We start from the raw sequence: 16,434 nt of genomic DNA, 5'->3' as shown, positions 1-16,434 counted from the left end.
CATATATAAATGTGCCAAAAATGCATTTTTTTCCTTTTAATGCCTTTTTCTTAGCCTTTGGAAAATTTCCTTATCCAAAGCACACATCTAGTGATGTTGACTATGATATCTTTTCCCAAAATTCATCTTCGAATAAGTGTCCCTTAACCATAGTATTATTTTTTCTTTATTAACTTTTATTACATGAACTTTTCACTAAGGTTGTTACAGAACCCTCCCCCTTGAGGAACATTTTCCTCGTTGTTAAACCACACCAAGACCTCATCAAAACCGTTGAAAAAAAAAACATACTACCCATGGAGCTTTATAACTTAGCTCATTGTAGTATCTACAATGAAGGACCTGCTCAAAAGCAAAAAATCATGACAACATGAAAATATAACAACCATACCGCTGATTGGAGCTTTATAACTTAGCTCTTGGCAGTATTTACATCCATATACATATACATCATATTCCAAAGCATCAAAAAAACATATGTCAACATAAAAAAACATCAAACCAAAACTGCTTTGCCTCAATCGACAAAGAATGAAGGATATAGGGCCTTGTTGAGGGCCAAAAATGTCTACCTCAACATTGGGGGATAACTACCTGGTCCGAACCTTAAAGCAACTCATTTTCTGTTTGGAGTGATGGCTCCCACTCGTTTAACTAGGCCTAGTTACCTTCTCCTTATTGCTATTGGTTTATGATGTATCTTTAACTACCAATAGACAGGGATATCAGATCCCTTCTTCTTACTGATTAGGCAAGAGAATGATCCTTAAGCTGATTTGGGTTCAGCCAAACCATAATTAAAATTTTTCTTCTTTGAGAAGAGGACTTAAAAGAATGTAGAACTTGGCCTAAGTGCAAGCTTACTCTATAATGTAAACAAAAAGAAACTAATGTTAATCCTATCTCAATTAGGCAAATATAGATCTAACCCAACCAAGAGCAAGATATTTAAGGTATTGGGATTTAAATGTCTTTTTTATAATGAATATCAATTTAATGAAGTAGTTCAATTAACTGACATTATGGATATCAAAACACATCCTATTGAGGCCTCATAACTGAAATAATCAATCAACAACACTCACGAAGAAATTCACAAAAATGATATTGATTGTCAAATCAGTAAATCCAATAATTAAACAATAATATGGATAAATAGTTCATAACACATCACTATTTAATAAATCAGTTTTGTAAGACAGATTTCTGAGTAAGTAGTTACTCAGAAATCAGAATTTAATTCATAAGAATAGAGATACATAATAACAATATTGAGACAAATTACTCATATTAACAAAAGTGCACAAACATGAATAAAATGACACATTCTTGTTATCATAAAAAGGAGACTGATATTTGAAATAGTAGTATTAGAAATACTAATTTATTGAATCCATTTCTTTGACCACAGCCTCCAACAGCCCTTTACATTGCTTGAACTTTTGCTTTCAAAACTAGAGCCACAATAGTGCAAACTCTGCACTTCATACATAATTCAAGATACAAAAGAAAAATCCTCAATAATCCCTAAATCTAAGATTTTCTCTACTCCCTCCTACAACTTTAAATTCTTATTACAAAAGTTCTTTTAGAAGTCTAAAATTGCAGAGGAGGGCAGTCTCGAATTACATTCTGCAATCTGTCATTTATATTATTTTGAAAACTATTTTGAGAGGAAAGTTTGTTGAAGGTAAATCTTCCCAATCCAATTTTATTTGCTCAAAATTCCAATCTTTTAGTTGCTGGAGCATTCTCATTGATTAAGATCTTTTTCTCTATATCCCTTCTACTGCTTTCTTGTAAAAAGAAATCAAAATAAATTAAAATGCAACAATAAAATCAAAATATCATTTATGGCATTAAAACAAATTCAATTAAATTAAATTTAAATAAATAATTAAAAATAAAATATAAGCTTTCTATTGATACCTGGGATGGTTTAATTGGCCAAGGATATCATTGACGAATGGATTTGCATTCAGAAGAGGCTTGGACAAATGAAAATGTAGAAAATAAAACTCAGAAAATTGATTTTGTTTTAAAAATTCGTAGCTTGATCTTCTCCCTGATTTTTGACCCAATAAATGACCAAATCTGTTAGTGAAACCTCCTCAGAAATGTTCTCCTTGATTTTATCTTTCCAATGAGCCATCATGGGTCTCATTTGGCCAAGTAAAACTCAATCTATGAGTTTCCAAAGTTGATGAGTCAAATCTGACATAATTATGGAATTTCTGTTGCTGGGCTAAAAAAATCAGAATTTTAATTAAAAATTTAATCATAAATTAGACTCTAATTATCTGATAATTAATTCTAATTAAATTGTTAATTATGAACTAAACTAATTATTTAATAAACTATTATTAATTAATCTAATTAACTATTTATAAACTAATTAATCTAAATAGTAATTAAATTAATTAAATTTTATATATTAATTAATTTATTTAATTTAAAATTTAATATATTAAATTTTAAATATTTTGAACTAATAATAAAAAAACTAATCTAGACTACCTATTTCATAAGCACCCTACCACTCTATTTTACTCATAAGTATGAGTAATTTATTAAACTAAAACCAAAAATAAGTTAATGCCTCCTTCCAATTTTTAATGACCGACAATCGGCATCGGGGAATGAAGGTGTCGGGCTTGTTAAATAAGTCGCGATTAAAACTTCCGATCCGATCAAAAGCTTCGAAACAATTGATTTTTATTATTATTATTATTATTATTATTTAGTTATATATGTATTAAATTTTAATTAAATTAATTATATTTAATATATTAGTCAATTTAAAATTAAATATTAACCATTAAAAAAACAAAATTTTGGTTTTATTTTCATGAATTTTAGTTTTAAAACTACAGTCACTTTGAAAATAAAAATAAAAATAAACTATAGTTACTTCGATGTTTTGGGTTTTGCAGATTAGTAATTAATTTGAGAATTAGAATAAATTACTAAAATCCTGATGCTTCATGATTTGGCCGTATAAGTAAAAAAATGAAAAATGTTAGTAATAACTAACTAGAGTTTAATATTTAAAACAAATGTATTATTGAACTAATTTAATTACAAAAATAGAATATTTACATTTTATGCATTTTTAACCCACACGACATAAATGATTAGACTTCAAGAGAGTGCCATTTATAAACACGTTGATCAAATGAGTTGAAACAAGTATAAATAAGAAGCTTTCCAAAAATCGATTTCAACAAAGCAATCAAAACAAGAATCTAAAAAAATGGAAAAATTAACAAAATCGTAGGATAATCAACTTAATAAAAATAATAAATGTGTTTAGCTAAAATTTTATAGAAAGGGTCCCCATTATTTGAAGTGAACAAGTCAAAAATGGCGGGAGGAGGGCGGAGGGGGGGGCATGGCGGGTTGTGTTTTACCTCAACAATGGCGACACATGGGAGAAGAACTAGTTATCTCTGTTTAATATGAATGATGTTTTCCCAAAATTCAAGTAAAAATAATTAAAGAAGAGATAATTATGTTTGAAATGCCTCGCTAGGTTCATTAGTCTAAATAAAAACAAGAATCATCTAACTATATTTTTTCTCAAAATTTCTCATAAATTAAAGTATTTCAAAGCTCTGTATCAATGCTTAATTAGTTGTAGAGATAAAGCAGGGGTCACTTTACAACTTAGCTTTTCAAAAATATACTCATTTCTCACAGGTAGAGCCACTGCTGCCAACAAAAATCTATAGTCTCGACAGAGTTACCTTTTAACCTTTTAATCATGCATTGTCTTATCCATTTAAGGATATAAATTTTGAGAGATAATTTAAAAATATATGCCTTCACATATTTTTTTTATTGTATTTTCTTTCTTTAGTGTTATTTCCTTTTTTAAAGATAAAAAGCCATTGTCCTGGTTTGGTGGTCAACTATTGACAATACCATTCATTGGTTGTAATTAAACTAAACAAGCTGGTTCGTAATGAGACCCTCTGTCTTTGATTATAAGCCATTACCCTGTTTTGATATGCAGTATTGGTAATGTAAGTTTAATTATTTCTCTATGATCATGGTAAGCAGTCTCATGATGAGACCTCTTATCTTTTATATCAAACATATTTTAGAATTATACTCTGAAAAATCATAAACCTAATGGATGGGGTGTATGAATGGATGTCAATTTCAGAGTTAAAGGTACTTTGCTGCAAAGTGTTTTTACTTAGTTAAAAATAACTTTTCTTCACTGATAATAGAACTTTAAAAAATCTTAATAAAATACTGAAATCTCAAAATAATCGCAGTTTTGATGAAAAAGAAATTTCTCAGATTTTATGATATTTTGTCAACTTCTCTTGTTTTGTAATCTCTTCCTTAAGTATGTCTACTTTTATAATAAGAAAAACAAATTTTATTAAGAGATTTAAGAAAAAGCTAATAGGTGACTATTAACAATTTTTCCATATGTATGCTGATCATTGTTAGATAACAAAAAGGCCTTCCATGTAAATCATGGCAAAGTCACCAAAATCAAAACTGGAAACCAAAGGAAAAAAATTCTTAAGCCAAAGTAGGAAAAGAAATCAGCAAACAAAAATAAAAATGAAGGTGAAAGGAAAATCCAAGTTTTGAAATACAAACTCTCATAAGAATGGTTATACCAATATCTCAACAACATGAAATAAAAGAAAATTATCATGTAATCATTCCTTCTTATGTCGAGATTCAGATAAATTATACCTTGCAAGGTTGTAAATGTTTTCGGCTTTAGATAACAGTGATGATAAAATTCAGCTACAATGAAAATTTTTTGTTTGATGTCAATTTTCTTGTTTCAAAGAATCATCTTAATAATTTTCTAATAAAAGAAATGCTTAAAGAAACAAACTAAAAGTTCAGAAACTTCCTAGTGTAGCTGTTTCAATAAAGATTATCGTTGCTTCTTGAAATAAAACCAGGAGAAGAGTATAAGACTTCCAAAATATGATCTGGCGGAGGATTGAAATCTTTTATGAAGAAGTGAAAAACAGAGTTATATGTCAGAAAAACAAAACTGAAACTAAAGTAACGAAATGGAAATTAACGAAAATGGGTACATGAATCTTACCATTGTATAATTACATTTGATCTTACCTGAGAGGTATCAGTTTCTCCAATACTAGCTGACTTCTTATTTTAGTTAACATTAAAAACATGAAAAAGTCAAACTAACCAAATTTTTATAACCCAAAGTCATTATTTATTTTATTTAAACTAAAGCAAGAATTAAAATGTAAAAATGGAATGCTTTATGTTCAAAGGAATTGAAATTAATACATATGCATAAGAAATGAGAAAGAGAATCTGCAGTAATGAATATTCTCAAAATATTATAAGTTTCAAATAAACTCCATGATTTTATCAATTGTCCAAAATTAAGACCAAATCCAAGTTAATGAAATTTAAATGTGAAGATACAAAGGTCTTGAATTTCTTATTAAATTATGGAATTATATATTTAAAACTAAAATGTATGAGAAATCGAAATGATTTGAATATGATGCAAATTTGTCATCAATCGCTTTCTTATCATACTGGTTACCCAAGATTGCTTTTAAATTAACACAATGCCTTATCAGATAATTCGCATTACATGTAGAGACATGTGTTCTAGAGTTTATTGTATCAGAGGTTGAAATAACAAATTACTGATATGAGATCATGCGAAGAAAATATGTGTGATGAGATGTAGCAATCACACTATTGAAGAACTGTTATATTGTGGATTGAGGACAGTCATGCTGCAATTCGCAGATCGCACACCGCATCTCGCGATTTTCACTTTGAACATTACACATCGTGCATCGCAGATTTGGAATAGTGGTATGGCCACATGATGAAGCGATTGGCATATTCGGAATGTCGAAGAATAGTCATGTAGGAAATGCCAATATGATTCTTGCGAGATCGGTGATGCAATGGATTATGTAGCTAATTGGCGATTGGCGAACTTTAAGTACAAAATGAAACACAATATAATTCTTGCGATGCCAATATGCGATGAATGACATGGCTAATCGGCAATCGGCGAACTTTAAGTACAGAATCAAACACAATATAATTCTTGCGATGCCAATATGCGTTGAAGGACATGGCTAATCAGCGATCAGAAATCTTAAGCACATGATGTAACAATTCTTGATACACCGATATGCGATGAAGAGTGGACCAAATAACGTTATGATGGGATTTTAATAACATATCAGATCCGAGACATCAATTTTTTTTTTAAATTATGTTCCTATCACTATTGCGATTGAATGGACACGATATTTCTTATGAACTTGATTTAAATTTCATATCGGGTGCAGAATTATGTGGACATTGGAATATTGATAAAGTCGATTATCGGAGATCGGTGATTCAAGATAATGGGAGTATACTCAACTGAAAGCTTCCGATATGTGAAATGTTATATGGCATATGAGTGAGGTAATACATCGGAGATCTTTCATGAACAATTTGTTATGAAAAAAATATGCTAAGAGCTACTTCCGATGAAATCTTATAATACAAATGGTTGTGATATGGATGATGTGATATCAGAATGAAATAATTGATAATGATAAGTGGGATGAGAATATTGCAAATATATTCATTGTAGTATCGGCAATATGAGAATCAAGTTGAAATGTTCTTGATATGAATCATGTGATATTGTTTTAATTTTCAATTGAATTTTCTAATGAATAAAAACAAAGTTAAAGAATGGTCAAATTCTAATGAATCACAAATAAAATTTCCTTGAACTTGTTGCAAATTTGAAATGGGTTTACTTCTTACTTCAAGTTTCAAAAACAACTGAAAATATACAAATAAAATAGAACAAGAATAAAAAATAAACTAAAGAAAATATAAAATAATAATAGATGAAAACAAACTTGTAAATGCGTACGTGGAAGGAAATTGTCTGTAGATTTTACCTCATGAATCTTCTAATTCTTCCTTTCATTTATCAAAATTCTGGCTTTGTTCAAAATCATCTCATTATTTATTCTAAATTAGAGTGGGAAATCAAGCTGAATGAAATCAATTATTCATGTTCAGGAAATCTGAATTTCATAAAAGTCACCAGAAATGAAAATGAAAATATGCTTCCCTTTCAATTGCAATAGTAATTTATTACCTCTGCTCATTCTGAATTAACTTGAGAGAAATCTGTATTGTTATAGTGATTGTTCAATAATGCCTTTAGTAAATAAATATGATGCAGTTTGTGACGTCAGATAATAAACTAAAGATTAGAATGAGATAAAGCCACTCATTGTGAAAGAATACCAACATAAATTTAAATGTGTGCATATAGCAGCATAGACACCCTTAAGGTCATTTTAACAAATTTTGAGGAAGATAACATGAGCTTCATGTGATTATAACAAAATAGTAAGACTAAGTAATAATGATTGAATTGGAATTACTCTTATAATAGATAGTCATATCTTCCACGGGATAATGATGTCAAAAAGCTTTGTATCATCAAAACCTTCAATATATAAATTTCAAAAGTGAATCTTAAATCTTAGAAGGAAATCTTGAAATGAAGAAAAGTGGCTTGAAGGCGATCGGTGTCAAGTCCAAAATTGAATTTAGTCAAAACATTATTCAAAATAGGTAGAGTAGAGGTATTGCTATAAGAAATTTTTTGATTTAAAAATGGGAAGCAAGAATTAGAAATTTTCTGATGAGAAGAAAATATTTCCCTGAACATGTATGAGAATGACTGATTGCTTTGCTTTATTTATATCTGCGAAAGTGTTGAAAATAAATTAACTATATTAATTCTACTTCTATTCTAACCATATGGAGGAAAGTGGCTAGGTATAGTCATATTTCCAATGTATCCATTCTCTCATTTTTATTTCTGCATTTATGTATAGTTCAAATATTAGTAATAAAAATATAAATTCAATTGAACTAAGAAAATTAAATCTGTAAGTAGAATTTACAATTATTGTTAACAACTTAATTAAAATATCTTTCTCTTGAAATTTCCAATTGAATACCAATTGGATCATATAAATCTGGATGGGTTTCTATTAATGATTTGGAAATGTTCAAAAGAGGAGATGAAAGGCCAGAGTGAGGATATGAATTTTTAAATTCAAAGGCCTGAAAAATATGATTAGTGTTATGTACAAATGCTAAGCTATAATCAATATTCCATGAAAGGAAACTTTCCAAATATTTTTCAAATAGGTTAATGAAAAATGGATGGAAATATGTTAAATATAATGGAAGACTACTAATTGAATTGGATTGCTGGCTAGATTATAAAAATACATTATCTTGTTAACACTACCTTTGAGAAAATAGAAGCTTTTGATAAGAGATGAACATCAATTGAAATTGACATATTAATAGCTTTTGATGTTCATGATTATAATATGAAATTTCAAGTTCCCAATAAGCTAATGCATCAATTGAGTGTTTGATATTAAAGTGCCCAATATTCCAGCATAAAGTATCAAGAATTTGAACAATAAAATTAGAAAATAAATCTAATTTTAAACAAAATAAGTGAGAAAACAAAAATAAAATGAAATCACTCTTGGTACAACTAATGTTACATCACAATTGGGATTGTTTTGAAGTAATTTCTTTTCCACAAGGATTGGCTAGAATAATGGAATTTGAATAATTGTCAATTCCAACTTGTGAATTAGAAAGAGAATTATGATTATGAGTAGGAATGAGAGTTTGATCATGATATGAATCATATATTGGAATGCTTTCTCGAATAGTGAAATCATGAAGATAATTTGCTACTCTAAAATGAAGTTTGGTCGGAATAATTTCTAAATTGAAACGTTCTTCATTCTTAGATGTCATTTGAATTTTCTCATGAAGATACTAATCAACATCCTCAATGTTAGAGTAATTATCATAAATGACTTGACAATATTCTCTAGAATTCCCTTCAATCTTGTCCAATATATCAAAACAAGGATGAATAAAAATTTCATATTCATTAATGGCAAAAGAATGATCAATAATTGTTTCTCTATCTTCATAAAAATTTATTGGTAATTCATTTAAATCATCCTCTTTATTTTCTAAAATATAATTAATACCAAGAGGAAAAAAATTACCATCATTAAAAATATCAAGATAGAGGGAAAAATGTGAACCTAAAACAACGCATTTAAAACTATCTCTGTTTGAGAACTCTTATGCATTCTGATCATTGTAAATTTCAGATTACAGATCATTCCTTTGCGTACTCATGCTTTCATGAAGAAGGTTTCTTTGCTGTTTTGATTTCGGCATTTGCTCATCATGGAAAAATTCAGAATATTGTACAACAGTTTGCATGCTATTATTTACTTTGATTTCTGCTTGCACTTGTTGATTGGTGATCTGATTTTCTAAATTCACTGTAGAGTAACTTTCAGATTTCAAGGCAGCTCTTTCTCCAAAATTGCTATTGTTGTCTTCTTGCATTTGGATAGAAATATTTTCCATGTTTTGCAAAACCATTTTATCATAATTTATTTGCACATCCATCTTGGAATTTTCATTTATGGTGGAAGGGGATGGAACAAAGCTCGAACAAATTTCATATGGATTGGGAATGGGAGGAAGAGAACAAATATATTTAAATCAATTTGTTGATTCTTCTTCTGTAGGTTTATCTTCTATTTTAAATCTTAAACAATTCAATTGAAATTGAATATTGAAATCAATAACAGATTCATTTTCAAAGCTTCATAGATATTCAATTTCTTCACATACTTGTTCATACTCATAACCATTAAATTTAGAAATGAAAATTGTAACAAATTGATCACAGCTATGAATTGAAGCAACTGGAAGAGTTCTACATCAGTTTCTAGTTTTTGCCGCGAATGTGAGAGTAAAAATTCTGCATAAAATACCTTTGTCAATTCCTTGAAAATTATAATTTGAAACATTTTGAATAAATTGAAAAACATGATTAAAAGCAGAAGAATTTATCTTACCATTAAACTTTACGTGATACAAGAGTCTTACCACTTCGGGTGAAGTATTGGAAGATGCACGTCCATGAATACAATTCCAAATTGGAAGTTTAAGAGGAGCCATCATGATTTAAATAAAATGTTAAAATTGAAAAGACTCCAATAGACAACAAGTTTCATGTCCTCCTTCTAGTGCCAAAAATGTTGAGGACAAAAAATGTCTACCTCAACATTGGGGGATCTGGTCCAAACCTTAAAGCAACTCTTTTTCTATTTGAAGTGGTAGCTCTGACTGGTTTAACTAGGTCCAGTTACCTTCTCCCTATCACTATTGGTTTATGATGTACCTTTAACTACCAATAGACATGGATATCAGATCACGTCTTCTTGTTGATCAGGCAAGAGAATGATCCTTAAGCTGATTTGGGTTCAACCAAGCCACAATTAAAATTTTGCCTCTTTGAGAAAAGGACTTAAAAGAATGTAGAACTTAGCCTAAGTGCAATCTTATTTTATAATGCAAAAAAAGAGAAACTAATCTTAATCCTATCTCAGTTAGGCAGATATAGATCTAATCCAACCAAGAGCAAGATATTTAAAGTATTGGGATTTAAATATGTCTTGTTTATAATGAATATCAAGTTAATGAATAGTTCAATTAACTGACATAATGGATATCAAAACACATCATATTGAGGCCTCTTAACTGAAATAATCAATCAACAACACTCAAGAAGAAATTCACAAAAATGATATTGACTGTCAAATGAGTGAATCCAATAATTAAACAATAATATGCAAAAATAGTTCATAACACATCACTATTTAATAAACCAGTTTTGTAAGACAGATTTTTGAGTAAGTAATTACTCATAAATCAGAATTTAATTCATAAGAACAGAGATACATAATAACAATATTGAGACAAATTAGTCATATTGACAAAAGTGCACAAACATGAATAAAATGACACATTCATGTTATCATAAAAATGAAACTGATATTTGAAATAGTAGTATTAGAAATACCAATTTATTGAATTTAATTCTCTGTCCCCAGTCTCCAACAGTCCTTTACATTGCTTGAACTTCTGCTTTTAAAACTAGAGTCACAATAGTGCAAACTCTGCCGCTCATACATAATTCAATATATAAAAGAAAAATCCTCAATAATCCCCAGATCTGAGATTTTCTCTACTCCCTCCTACAACTTTAAATTCTTATTATAGAAGTGCTTTTAGAAGTCTAAAATTGCAGAGGAGAGCAGCCTCTAATTACATTATGTAATCTGCCGAAATTTTTTAGAAAATTGAAGTTGTTTTTCTTGTTCCTCTTTCAGAGATCTCTGACTCTTTCAGAATTCTAGAGGCCACTTTCAAACCTACTCCTGAGGCTACTTTCGGCCATCCTGAAGCTTCTTCTATGGCTGTCTCAGAGCCCAAATTTCGGCCCCCTTCCTTGGGCTAAATCTCTGATCAAGGTTTGGGTTCTAGGGCATCTGTTCAGTCTCCTTTTTGTCCTGTCTAAGGCATCTTGCATATACGCACGTTTTAGATTTCCAAGTTTGCAGTGTGGGCACGACTACCTCCAATTTTATTTGTAGCACGTTCATAGAATATTTTGTAAATCATCGCTGTGACTTCATAGATCTGTGGCTCTTTCAAAATTCTAGATTTTCGACTCTTCATAGATCTGTGGCTCTTTCAAAATTCCAAATCTGTCACTCTTCATCGATTGGGCCTTTTCTTGGTAGCCATTACTAGAATGCGGCAAAACGAAAATTCGTGGTTCCGATCAACTACGCGTGATTGAGAAGAAACTGAGGACAAGCCTTCTAGATGTTATATTAATAGTAGATCTTGTGGTTGTCGTATATCTGCGGCTCTTCTCTTTGTAAACAAATCATGATAAAGATCTGCGGCTCTTCACTTCTCTTCTCATTGATTGGGTCTTTTGTGGTTTATATATCTGCGGCTCTTCTTTATAGATCTGCGGCTTTTATCTTCTCTTCGGCAATCCTCTGTGGCTTTCTCTTCGGCAATCTTTTATACTTAGTAGGAGATAATTCTCTAGATGGCTCCTAGCTTCGCGAAAATAGCTGCTAGCACAGTTCCGCCCGCCTCTAGGGGCCAAGCTCCTGCCCATATCGTCAGTGAAGCCCCAACTCCCACTGTCCAGGTCGTCCAGGCCTCACTCGATGAGGCTTTAAAGTTCTCTTAAAGTGCCCTAATATGCTAATTCAATGGTTTTTGGCTGCGACTGACAGCTCTCCGCTGTTGGATCTCGGAGGCATGGAAGCCCATAATTCCTTATGCAATTAATATCTACCCCTGTGCTAAGGGTTTCTTTATAGTAGATTTTGAAAACCCTGAAAGCAGACAATGTATTCTAGATTCCAGCCCTTGGTTTTGGGAAAAATCATGCCTATTCATGAGGCCATGGAACCCATCATTCGATCCCTCAACAACAGTCATAACCTTAGCACTAGTTTGGGTGAGATTTCTAAAACTACCCTTGCATCTCTCGAATTTCTCTTCGCTAGAAGCCATTGGAAATGCAATTGGAAAATTTTACTGCACGTGCCCAGAAACAGAGGAATATGCCAGAACCACCTATTCACGTATCTGTGTGGAAATGGAATTTAGCACTGGATTCCCAGTTGAAATACACCTAACAAGTAAAGATTATGTGTGGATAGAAACTCGATTATGAAAGTGTCCTCTTTAGATGTTTATCCTGCTTTGAGACAGGGCACATAGCCAAAAATGGCCCAAAAGCCTCCCAAAAAAATTATGCTAGAAAAAATCACCACATATCTACATGGTGAGAAGGAGCACAAAAAGAACACTACATTGTCATCAAAGAAGAATACTCTCGAGAAAACTCTGAATCAAAAGAAATCGGGCAAGAAAGAAACAACTCTCAAGACAAGCAGGAGGAAAACCCCACCCAACAACAAAAAAGTGAACTCGACAACCCCTCAAGCATCAACAGTTATGAGGATTCAAATACCGCACAGAATAAATCTTCATTTAATAGCAAAGCAGATCTCCTAGATCAAACTTCTTCTCCGAATATCTTCAAAAGGATGAACACAATAGATCGCGAAGCTAAGACACTAATGTCCCAAGAACCAGAAGTGATGAAGGAGATGCAAGGTAAAGAAAGTTGGAAAACCATAGAGAAGAAAAAGAAAGCTACAATGCCAATCTCACTAAGAAAGATGAAGAGCGAGACAATTAGAAACTAAGAAAATTATAGGTCCGATAGACCAATTTGGTTTCAGTGGACGTTAACCACCACCACCATCATCATCATCAATATTTCCAAAAGTATTTTGAGAGGAAAGTTTGTTGAAGGTAAATCTGTCCAATCCAATTTTATTTTCTCAAAATTCCAATCTTTTAATTGCTGGAACATTCTCATTGATTAAGATCTTTTTCTCCATATCCCTTCTACTGCTTTCCTACAAAAATAAATCAAAATAAATTAAGATGCAATAATAAAATCAAAATATCATTTCTGGCATTAAAACAAATTCAATCAAATTCAATTTAAATAAATAATTAAAAATAAAACATAAGCTTTCTATTGATGCTCAGGATGGTTTAATTGGCCAAGGATATCATTTGATAAATGGATTTGCATTCAAAAGAGGCTTGGACAAATGAAAATGCAGAAAAACTCAGAAAATTGATTTTGTTTTAAAATTTCGTAGCTTGATCTTCTGCCTAATTTTTGACTCAATAAATGATCAAATCTGTTAGTGAATCCTTCTCAGAAATGTTCTCCTTGATTTTATATTTCCAATGAGCCGTCCTGGGCCTCATTTGGCCAAGTAAAACTCAATCTATGAGCTTCCAAAGTTGATAAGTCAAATCTAGCATAATTATGGAATTTCTCTTGCTAGACTAAAAAAAAAAAATTTAATTAAAAATTTAATCCTAAATTAGACTCTAATTATCTGATAATTAATTCTAATTAAATTGTTAATTATGAATTATACTAATTATTTAATAAAATGTTATTAATTAATATAACTGATTAATATAACTAACTATTTATAAACTAATTATTTTAAATAATAATTTAATTAAATTAATTAAATTTTATATATTAATTAATTAATTTAATTTAAAATTTAATATATTAGATTTTAAATATTTTAAACTAATAATAAAAACACAGACCTACACTACCTATTTCATAACTACCCTACCACTCTACTCATGCGTATGAGTAATTTATTAAACTAAAACCAAAAATAAGTTAATGCCTCCTTTTAATTTTTAATGACCGTCAATTGGCATCGAGGGAAATGAAGGTGTTGGGGTTTTTAAATGACCGGCAATAGGCATCGAGGGAAAGCCCCGATGTGATTGAAAATTTCTTTATTATTATTTTTTAATTATATATGTATTAAATTTTAATTAAATTAATTATATTTAATATATTAATTAATTTAAAATTAAATATTAAAAAAATGTTTTGGTTTTATTTTTATGAATTTCAGTGTCTAAACTATAGCGACTTTGAAAATAAAAATAAACTATAGTCACTTTGATGTTTTGGATTTTGGAGATTAGTGATTAATTTGAGAATTAGAATTAATTACTAAAATTCCGATGCTTCATGATTTCGCTGTATAAGTAAAAAAAATGAAAAATTTTAATAATAACTAACTAGGGGTTAATATTTAAAACAAATGCATTATTGAACTAATTTTAATTACAAAAATTGAATATTTACATTTTATGCATTTTTAACCCAGGCAACATAAATGATTAGACTTCAAAGGAGTGCTATGTATAAACCAATTGACCAAATAAGGTGAAACAAGTATCAATGGGAAGCTTGCCAAAAATCGATTTCAACAAAGCAATCAAAACAAGAATCTAAAAAAAAAAGAAAAATAACAAAATCGTAGGATAATCAACTTAATAAAAATCCTAAAAGGTGTTCAGCCAAAATTTTATAGAAAGGATCCCCATTATTTGAAGTGAACAAGTCAAAAATGGGGGAGGGGGAGGGGGGGGGGGGGTTGTGTTTTACCTCAACAGGCCTGCATTTGATCCACCATATCCCATGTAGCTTCTTCATGCCCAAAGTGCTTCTGCTACATTTTAACTTGCTCTATGGCTCTGTTCCTGAGCATGATATGCTCCCGCTGTAGTATGCAGTGAGACTTCGGCTGGAACTCTCTTTCTTGCTCCACTTATAATAATGTATACCAATCAATAACATGATGAACATCCTTTATATGCTTCTTAAGAATGAAATATGGAAAACATCATGGAATTTCATTGTTGGAGACAGTGCAAGTCGATATTTCACTGGTCCAATCCTCTCAAGGATCCCAAAAGGCCTACAATACCATGGTGCCAGCTTTGCACATGAACCAATCCTCAAAGAGCTTTACTTGGCCTTGACGTGCAATTACACATGCTCCCCAACCTGAAACTCCTTGAATACCCTTTTCTGATCCGCATAAGTCTTATGTCCAGCCTGTGCTACCTTTAGATTCTTCTTTATAACCTGCATTTCCTCCTCCATGTTCATTAACATGTCTGGTCCAATAAGCACCATGTTCACTGGATCACTCCAGCTGATGGGAGAGATACAACTCCTTCCATACAATTCCTCAAAAGGACTCATCGTCAATGACTCCTTATAACCATTGTTGTGTGCAAACTCATCAAATGGAAGATACTCCTCCCATTTCCTTTGTTGGTGCATCATATACATCCTCAACATATCTTCCAAGATCTCGTTGACCCTCTCTGTCTATCCATCTATCTATGGATGATAATCTATACTGAAGGCCAACTCTGTAGCCAATATTGCAAATATCTCCTTCCAAAATATAGAAGTGAACCTTGCATCTGTGTCTGACACAATCATATTTGGAACAACATGTAGTCTCACTATCTCTCTGATGAAGACTTATGCTACCTCATTGGCTAAATATGTAGTGTTTACTGGGATAAAGTGAGATACCTTGCTCAACCTATCAACCATGACCATAATAGAATCATGTTGCTTAGCTTTCTTTGGAAGGCTTGTCATGAAATCCATGGAAATCACCTCCTATTTCCATTCTGGAATGGCTATAGGTTGCAGTAAACCACCTAGATTCTTATATTCTACCTTTACCTGCTGATAATCTAAACACTAGCCAAGCACTCTGCCACTTCCTTCTTCAGATTTGGACAATAGTAGAACTTCTTTACCACCATCAACATCTTTTGACATCCTCGATGACTCGAGTATGGCTTCGCATGAAAGTATCTCAAGATAAGATTCTTGACCTCACTACAATTCGACACATAGATCCTATCTTTAAATCTCACCAACCCATCTCTTGTAAGATGGTAGTTTGCATCTTGATCACCTGTACCTATACCTACACCTGTAACTACACGTCTACCTATACTTGAACATGTACCTACACCTGTACCTGTACCTATACTTTGTTGTAA

Source organism: Pinus tabuliformis, chromosome 7 (genome assembly GCF_031772625.1).
Source record: "Pinus tabuliformis cultivar Carrire ecotype Pingquan chromosome 7, CPIR1, whole genome shotgun sequence".
NCBI classification, from domain to species: domain Eukaryota; kingdom Viridiplantae; phylum Streptophyta; class Pinopsida; order Pinales; family Pinaceae; genus Pinus; species Pinus tabuliformis.
The sequence above is the reverse complement of the archived record's forward strand: the minus strand, read 5'-3'. Positions refer to the sequence as shown.